This window comes from Nuphar pumila, unplaced genomic scaffold, assembly GCF_984573655.1.
Source record: "Nuphar pumila unplaced genomic scaffold, dmNupPumi1.hap1.1 HAP1_SCAFFOLD_258, whole genome shotgun sequence".
NCBI classification, from domain to species: domain Eukaryota; kingdom Viridiplantae; phylum Streptophyta; class Magnoliopsida; order Nymphaeales; family Nymphaeaceae; genus Nuphar; species Nuphar pumila.
Genome location: NW_028323246.1, coordinates 34,907 through 44,672, shown reverse-complemented (window position 1 = coordinate 44,672; position 9,766 = coordinate 34,907). Strand labels below are relative to the sequence as shown.

General features: G+C 37.6%; 1 pseudogene; it reads left to right on the top strand.

The window, feature by feature from the left end:
* Positions 1-1,333: 1,333 nt before the first annotated feature.
* LOC149810602 (ubiquitin-conjugating enzyme E2 34-like) overlaps positions 1,334-9,766 on the top strand; it is a 34,566-nt pseudogene continuing 26,133 nt past the window's right edge.

Sequence of the window (9,766 nt, the reverse complement as noted above, 5' to 3'; positions counted from 1 at the left end):
CTTTTCTGTTAACATTTTTTGGAAGCACATGCGGCCTTACCTAGATGCTTGCTGCAGATAGAGGATTGAATATTAGTTTGTTTTATTCAAGATGCAGTTGCATTTAACTAATTGCTGACTGCGTTTATAACTCTTGCTTTTATTGTTTATCTTTTTAATAGACTTGAAGGCCATTTTGGTGAGCTTGCGATGCTGCCATCTGGCTCCTTCACAGTAGAGAAGTGCTTCAATTGTGGATCATTGTCCTTAAAAGAGCTGATAGTGTCCGAGTTGACTTCTATGCAAGTAGAACTTTTCAGGACAAAGCATGGACCCCATATGTTAAAGAAATTTGATGTGTCCAGGTTTCTCTCTCTCTCTCTCTCCATTAGAATATGTATTTACTCTAACCGTCTATTGCTGTATTGAATTTGGTTGTGAGCGGAGTGTAAGGTCATTTCAACGAGTCCATGGAGGAGTAGAGGGACGTTTGAGTTCTTTGCAGTTGGGCTGAACTGCTATAGTGTGCACTAAAGTTTCTCACATGTCCGTCTCTCTACAACCATGCAGTTCTGTCTTTGAATCTTTTGTGCTTGAATAGTGTTGGAAATTAAAGTTGTAGTTTATTTTTTATTGTATATTGTTTGCAACAATGTGCAATGACTGAATGACCCATCATAAACTCTGATGTGTGGCCAGTGTTTGCTACATTGTGACTTGAATCTAGACGTGGGAATTGGAGTTGACCTGACTGGTCAGTTGCTTTTCCTGGGTTCTCTTTTGGAACATGGAGTTACCTAGTAGTTTACACTACCTGTCCCCTGACATGGGATCATGATTTTCAATATCATGAGCAAAGCCGAAGAGAATAGCGTTGAAGTATTACTACAATTCAAATATCAAATGATACAGTGGGTACTTAACCTTGCTGTTGGCTGATACATTTTCTGCTGGCAACAGATTTGCCAGCCGACCCGAACAGTGGAGGTCCATGCAATCATCAAGGCAATCAACGCAAAAGGAGTTTTCTAAGCTGTTTGGATCCAACAATACATCTGAGGGAAGTGGGCTACCAGTGTCATCTTCTCATTCATTAGATGAAAGGATCGGAAAGGATAAAAAAAAGGATGGCATCCCAACTGATGGAAGTGATCGTGCTGTAAAGTTCTTGGGCACAGATATGCCTGGTCTTGATCTATCAATGGCTAAGTTGGGATTCCCGATGAAGAAACTGGCTAAAAAGTCTGTAAATTTCGTCACCAAACCCACAGTCAGGTTAGAAGAGGAAGGGCAAAACTCTGTGTCCAATAAAAAAAGAATGGTGGGGGCGGATACAAGTGGAGTGACTAATAGTGATGAGACTGACATTGAAGTCAAGAGGGAAGATGAAGTTGGACTTTCAGTTACTAATATGCAAAAGAAAGAGAAAGGAATGAAGAGAGAAAAACATGTAGCTTCCTTATCCCCATTCAAAAGACAAAAACTTGGTATAAGGTAACTCCAATTTCCTTTTTCTATACCATAATTTGTTGTTGCCTCATTTTTTTTTCTTTAGTCTTCATATCTGTTTTCTAAAATCAACAAGTCAATCTGGCTTTGATGGTTTTTCAAGAGATATATATCGCCAAACTGTTTCTGTTGTATTTCTAGCTTCCAAATATAAGGTGCTTATGCTTGTGTATGAATTGTTGGACATCTGCATCTTGCATCTCTGTACCTGATGCCCATACCAGTTTTTTTTTCATGAAAATAAATCTGGGCAATAACCCTATGCATTAATTTGTAGCATTAATAGCACAGATTAAATGAACCATGAGTTCATACATCGTGCCAAATCTGGAAGTTTATCCTTCCAGTACATCAAGTTCCATGAACTAGAAACAACATTCTACGTGTTCAGGACCACCAAGTTTTTCACTTTGTTTTTATCTGACGTAATACCTCTTTGCCTCTCGAAGTGCTATAATGGGCTTTGCTCTAAGACCTCCTAGCTTTGTACATGTTTAACTTTGCTATAAGAAGTTTTTGCTTTCTTTTCTTCTTGCTCTTTGCCTTCTTTCTTTTTATGTGATCATGTGTGTATGCTTGTGTTACTGTGTCTGCACATCCATCGAGAGGCCAGCCCTTGGTGTTGGGGAGCACTGAGGCGTGTTGCATGGGCCTTCACTTTCAGCCCATGATACTACATTTGACATTAGGTGAAGAAAATGATTGATGGACATGGTAGAGCAATTATGATTCAATGTTAATAAAATGTAGACAACGTAAAATCGACCATCTTCATCCATCTTCCTTCGTGTTGATCTCGTTACACCATCTCTTGTTGGATCTTATGTTAATCCTATAAACCTGGCTCACCCCTTGCAAGGTGATATTTAATTAAAAAATGATTGTATTGTCCTTATAAAATATCGTGTTTTTAAAAAATGTCTCACAATTTGTTGAAAATCTCTTCATTATCAAATTTTTTATTCTCTACTGTTTTTGGACACTTTTTTTTGCAAATATAACATGATGTTTGCAAAAATCATTTTTGTGAATCCTTAAAAATGTGTGAACCTCTTTTTACTAAAAAAAATTATGTTTGAGGACATTCGTAAATGTGTATGTATTTAGTTACAAGTCTGCAAATATAGTACAACCTTCGTAAATCCTGTAAATCCGAATGTCCTTAAAATGTAAATTCTTTTTACTAAAATTGCATAAGAGGCACACGTAGGAGGACATTCCCAAATGAGTAAGGACATTTGCATGCCAAGGTCAGGATATTTGTAAATGTTGGAGTATTTAATTAAAGGAGGCTCACTAATATGGTACATTTTCAAATTATGAGAATCTCTTTACTAAATATTCACATTTGTGATTGTCCTGACCTCATGCAAATATCTTCACACATTTGCAAATGTATTAAAATACTATTTTTTTTGTATTAAAGGAGGTTCACATATTTTTGGATGTTCACAAAAATTATTTGTGAACGGTGTGCTATATTTGAGAAAGGGGAAAATGTTTTAAAAAAAGTTGAGAATCAAAATTTGAATAGGGTTAGGATTTTGGTAAATTGTGAGGCATTTTGAAGATCCCACCATTTTACAAAGAAATTATGGTCATGTTCCCCCTATTAATCTTTCAAGTAAATCAAACTCGGGATAGACAAGGCCTCTCCCTGTGTTAATAGATTTTTCTGTGTCTTTTAAGGGCTAACAACTTTTGTACTCATTGCAGTCCCTGCCACCAAACGGCATTTGCAGCTCACAAGGTGGAATCCAAGATTCTGTGTTAGGACATGTCCTGCTTAGTCCGCTTCATCTTTTCTATTCTCTTTACAAGTGTCATGCGTTTGAATTGCATGCATCGACAGGACACACGCCCGTCTGTGGACAAGACACTTCTTACTGTCCTACCCTATCCACGGGCCAAAAAAACTTTCTTTTTTTTTGGGTGCGTCTGTGACTGTGTGTCTGCCGCTGTTCTGTGTTGTTGGTGGGGTGGTGGGGGTGCACGGGCATGGAGCAGCAACCTGTTTCAGCCACTGTGGGATGCACCAAATCCCCATCCTTGCGTCCTGCATTTTTGTGGGCATGCGGATGTGCATGGGCGCACTCTTGGTGTGTCCTGCGGACGGGGATTCAAATGCATCTCTTTGTCACGCCACCTTTTTTCTAATGGTGAAAGCTTCTATGCAAAAAGGTGGAAAACGATTTCCCAACAAGTCTTTACCGAGTTATCTTCTCGAAAAAGCAAATCTTTCCCGAGTTCTAGTTATGACTTGTTGAATCACCATATAAATTCTATGATGATTCAAGGAGGAGCCCACAACGGGCCTGCTGAAGCTTGTTCAGCCTTACGACCTATAGCGTCTTGCTCTGTTATGATCTTGGGGATTTTTTGATGGAGTTCCATAGCCGAATTCTGTGTCTGTAGGCTTGTTCCTCTTGTAGCTTCTTCTTCATCTACGCTGGAGTCACTCCTCACCTAAACAAGGGTGAGACAGTAGAATAGGGGAAAGATTGAGGGAAATGAAGATGGGCTGCTAAAGGAGTTTAGAGAGAGAGATACTTTGTTAGTCCTCCCTCCGAGGGCGAAGAACCTCCATTTTTTATCTTAATTCAGCAGAGAGAAACATTACAGCCATGTTCCATTAGTTATTGCCCTAACTAGCAGCTGACAAGAGATATCCAAATACTACTTCCGTTTTATACAATCGACTAAAAACATGACCTAGCTACTACTAGTATATTGTGCCTTAACCATTCAATGTTGGTGGGTTCAGCTCAGCTGAGCTGTCCCTAAACTTTGGATGGGGCAGTTTGCTCCCATCTATCTAACCAATTAGATCACATGTGAAAAGGATGGATGTGAATTGGGATTCCCATAATAGGTAATTGTGATTGATAAGAAATGATGAAAGTTGTTAAGTGGCTGAGAGGGAGATATTGATTGGCATACCAGGTTTATTTTCCATAACTAAGCTTACCAACGATACAGATGATGATTGGAGCCATACAATCAGGAAAATTTGAGCCCCAAATGATGGACTTAAGTTACTAATATTTACATCTAGTGGTTTACTATTACCACCGAGGTGGTATCTGAAATGAAATGGGGATCTTCGAAACACGAGCTTAGATTAACAAGGGCAAGTGTCAAGAATGACACTAAAGCATAACCCTTAAAAAGGGTATAACTGAAAACAAAATAAAAATAAAAATGTATTCTTTATTGATATGAAAAACCAATTGCTTAAGAAGCATTGGAATAAAATACAAGAGGGGCTGCACCCCTTTATATACACAGCTGAAAGAGGACTCAATAGAGCTTTTGGACACAGTCCAACAACTCTATTTAGAGCTGTTGGAATGTGTCAGTCCAACAGCTCTATTAAGAGCTGTTGGACTGTGTCAGTCCAACAACTCTATTGCTAGTCAAGTCTGGACAGGACTTGACTAGCAACAGTCATTCTAGTTCAAACTGAACTAGATGACATAAAGACAAAAAATAAAAATAAAGGAAAAAAATTACAGAAAAGAAAGAAATGAAAAATGTATTTATATATATATAATAATATAATATTATTATATATACATATGTGTACAGTTTTACATTTTAACAGTCCCCCTCAAACTTACGGTACAATGAGCGAAAGTTTGTCTAAGAGAAAGTGAAATCGGGGAGTAGCGAGAGGCTTTGTAAAGAAGTCTGCTAACTGATATTCTGAAGTGACATATGGCAGATCAATTATCTCGTGTAGATATTCCTCTCTGACGTAGTGACAATCCATTTCGATGTGTTTGGTGCGTTCGTGCAATGTTCTGTTAGTGGCAATGTAGATCGAACTTTTGTTGTCATAACACATTTGTGAAGCCTTTGTTGCTTCAGCTCCCATGTCATCAAGCAGTCGTCGGAGCCAAACTACTTTCATGGTCGTGGTTGCCATGGCTCTGTATTCAGCTTCGGTGGATGAGAGAGATACCTTCTGCTGCTTTTTACACCTCCACGAGATCAATGATTCCCCTAAAAAGACACAAAAGCCAGTGGTTGAGTGTCTGTTATTGGGATCACCTCCCCAATCAACATCAATATATGCAATTAAATCAAGAGAAGAGGAGGAAGATAAGAAAAGTCCTCGTGAAAGAGAGGACTTGATGTATCTGATAATACGTATGACTGCTCCCATATGAATAAAAGTAGGAGCATGTTGAAATTGACTTGCTGTATGAACAACATGTGCTATATCTGGTCTGGTAATGGATAGATAGGAAAGTGCCCCGACAAGCTGTCTATAAGGAGTAGGGTCTGCAAGAAGTTCTCCATCATCAATCTTCATTTTAACATTAACAACCTCTGGAGTGTCAACTTTCTTATCATCAGTAATACCAGACCTGAAAACAATATTAAAAGCAAATTTAGTCTGAGATAATAAATATCCTCTAGGAGAATAAGCAACTTCAATGCCTAAAAAGTATCTCAACAAGCCCAAATCAGTCATTTCAAAATGAGATTTAAGAAGTGTTTTGATTGTTTCAACTCCCTGTTTATCGCTTCCGGTGATGATCATATCATCCACATAGAGAAGAAGCACAATGATCCCTGCATCAGAATTCTTAATAAACAAAGCAGTGTCAGTTAAACAGAATTGAAAACCAATATCAATCATAACACAACTAAACCTATCATACCAAGCTTTTGATGCTTGTTTAAGTCCATAAAGAGCTTTTTCTAAGCGAAGGACTTTACCCTTAGAAATACTTGACCAGGAGGGGGTTCCATGTATACTTCTTCAACTAGCTTTCCATTTAAAAAAGCATTTTTGACATCCATTTGAAAAATAGACCATTTTTTGATAGAAGCTAAGGCAATTAAGGTTCGGACAGTAGTCATACGAGCCACCGGAGCAAAGGTTTCTTCATAATCAATCCCATATTCTTGGGCATAACCTTTGGCTACTAAACGGGCTTTATATCTTTCAACAGTACCATCACTCTTGGTTTTAATTTTATAAACCCATCGACATCCTATAGTTTTCTTCCCTGAAGGAAGATCTTGAATATTCCATGTAGAAGCCTTTTCAAGTGCATCTAATTCAGCTTTCATGGCTTCTATCCATTTGATATCATTTTTTGCTTGAAAATATGTGGATGGTTCTTCATATGAGTGAATTAATGCAATAATTGCCCTATATGTGGGTGAGAAAGACTCGTATGATACAAACTTTCCTGGAGGCCTCGAGATTCGGGATGATTGTCTAGTTGGAATGTTAGAATATTTTTCAAGTGCACATGGAGGATTAGACTCTTGTCGCCTGGAATATTGAATACTAGTATCTCTATGAACTTCTTCATTTTCAACATTAAGATCAATAATTCTTTGATCATCATCAAAGTTACAATCAAGGTCATATTTATCAGATGTTGATATTAGATCTAGCAAAAAGGAGTACTCAGTGACGTCTTTTAATTTTCTAAAATCAAAGAAGCTCTCCTTTTCAAGAAAGGAAACATTTCTAGACACATATAGTTTATTATTTTTGAAGTCAAAACATCTATAACCTTTCTGGTTTTCAGCATATCCTAAAAAGGCACAGGGAATCGCACGAGGGGAAAATTTATCATTTTTGTCAGTAAATATGAAACATTTGCACCCAAATATTCTTAGTCTAGAGTAGTCTGGAGAAATGTTCATAAGTTTTTCAATGGGAGTGATATTTTGTAACGAAGAAGATGACATCCTATTAATGAGATAGGTGGCAGTTAAGGCAGCTTCTGCCCAAAAGTCTTTCGGGACTTGATTTGCTATTAATAAAATCCTAGTGGTTTCTATAATATGGCGATGTTTTCGTTCTGCCAGTCCATTTTGTTGAGGTGTATAAGGACAAGATCTTTGATGGGTGATGCCATGCAATTTAAGATAATTTTGAAAATCTGTGGATAAAAACTCTCCCCTTGAATCTGTGCGAAAAATAGTAATATCATTTTGAAACTTGTTTTTAACCATATTATGAAAAATTTGAAAGTATGAAAATACTTCAGACTTATGTTTGAGAAAGTACATCCACGTATGTCGGGAGAAATCATTGACAAAAATAACATAGTAAACAAATCCTCCTTTAGAAATTACTGGTGCAGGACTCCAAACATCCGAGTGTATTAATTCAAGTGGTCTTGAAGAGAAAAAGGTTCTGTTCTGAAATGGTAATCTTTTCATTTTGCCGAGAATACAATCTTTACAATCAAATGATTCAGAGTTACAAAATTTCCCTAGATTTGGAAAATGTTGGATTTTGGCTATATGTGGGTGACCAAGTCTCTTATGCCACAGTTCCAACTCTATTTTTTGAATATTATAACAAAAAGCTTTCTTCGGCATTTCCAAAAAATCCATGTAATAGAGTCCTCCTTCTCTATGGCCTTCCCCAATCAGCTTGCCTGACTGGCGATCCTGTACCCAACAACCATGAGAAGAAAAAGAAATATTACACCTATAATCAGAAATTTGAGATACAGATAAAAGATTTAAATTTAATTTGGGAACATGTCTAATTTCTGGAATAATTTTTTTTTTTGTTTTATAAATTTTTTCAAAATTTCCTATTCCTTCTATTTCAAGAGAAGTCCCATCAGCAGTAAAGACCTTTGACACACTTGTTTTATTTTTAACACATTTGGATAGACTTTGATTATTTGGGGTCATATGAAAAGATGCACCAGAGTCAAGAAGCCAAGAAATTTTACCTAGATCAGAAAAAGATGAGGCTGCTGCGCCGGTTGAAGCTTCAGATGAGGAAGAGACACCTTTGATGAGAGGCTGAAGAATCTCCATTAGTTGGGCCAGGAAAACTGGTGCATCCTGATCTTTAGGCTCCGATCCAGCAATTGCAGCTCTTTTTTCTCTCAGCTCCTTAAGTTTGAGACATTGTGGCCTGTAGTGTCCCGGTTCATGACAGTGATGACAAATAACTTTCTTCTTATTATAGTCACCATTTTGTCGGTTAAAGTGAGGAGGCCTATATGATCGAACATGATTCCCTGGTCTAGACACGGCTAAAACAGAATCATCTTCAATTTTTAAAGAACCTTTCCGGAGACGATTTTCTTCCATTGTTAACTCTTCAATAGTTTCAACAATAGAAGAAATTTTTCCCCGGTGAAGTAGGGCCGATTTAGTGGTTTCAAATTTCGGCCTTAATCCAGTGATAAACTGGTAAAAATGTTCAGCATCGAGTTGTTTCTGACGAAGCTCGATGTCTTCAGCACAATGCCACTTTGGTTCTAAAAGAGAAAGTTCTTCCCAAAGTTTGGACAACCCATTGTAATATTCACGAATAGTTTTGTCTCCTTGTGTCATCATTCGAACTTTTTCTTGGAGGTTGCACACGTGTGCAATATCTTTAAGGGAATACATATTCTTAAGGTATTCCCATGCCTTGTCAGCATGATCAAATTTGGCAAGACTTGAGCATTTTTTAATGTCAACGCTATTGATAAGCCATGACATTATCTTTGCATGAGATATTCTCCATTCTTTCCATTTCTTCTCGTATGAGGCAATAGTCTTGATTTTCTCTTCTTCCGATAGAGGGACCTCTTTATCTCCCTCCTTTTTAGTAAGAGATAGCTTAGGTTCCGAATCGGAACCATCCACAATCCCCCATAAGCCTTTTCCCCATATATGGTGCTTCATGATTGAAGCCCATGTTACATAGTTTGTATCGCTTAGTTTCATAGGCATGATGGTGACTTTATCATTGCCATCCATCGATTACAAGGAGAGAAAAAATAGGGATAGAAGAGAAATAAGAAGGAAAATGAAAAAGAAAAAAAAACAATACAACAAGATGTGAAATCTTCTCTAATGAAGTGATAAAACACTTCTCTTCAAGTGGCGAACACTTGCAAACGGGCACGGAAACCGAGGCAGCTTCTCTAATGAAGTGATAAAACACTTCTCTTCAAGTGGCGAACACTTTTGCAAATGGGCACGGAAACCGAGGCAGCTTTTCCTCAAGATTTAGTACTTCCGCGGCTCTGATACCATGAAATGAAATGGGGATCTTCGAAACACGAGCTTAGATTAACAAGGGCAAGTGTCAAGAATGACACTAAAGCATAACCCTTAAAAAAGGTATAACTGGAAACAAAATAAAAATAAAAATGTATTCTTTATTGATATGAAAAACCAATTGCTTAAGAAGCATTGGAATAAAATACAAGAGGGGCTGCACCCCTTTATATACACAGCTGAAAGAGGACTCAATAGAGCTGTTGGACGCTGAAAGAGGACTCAATAG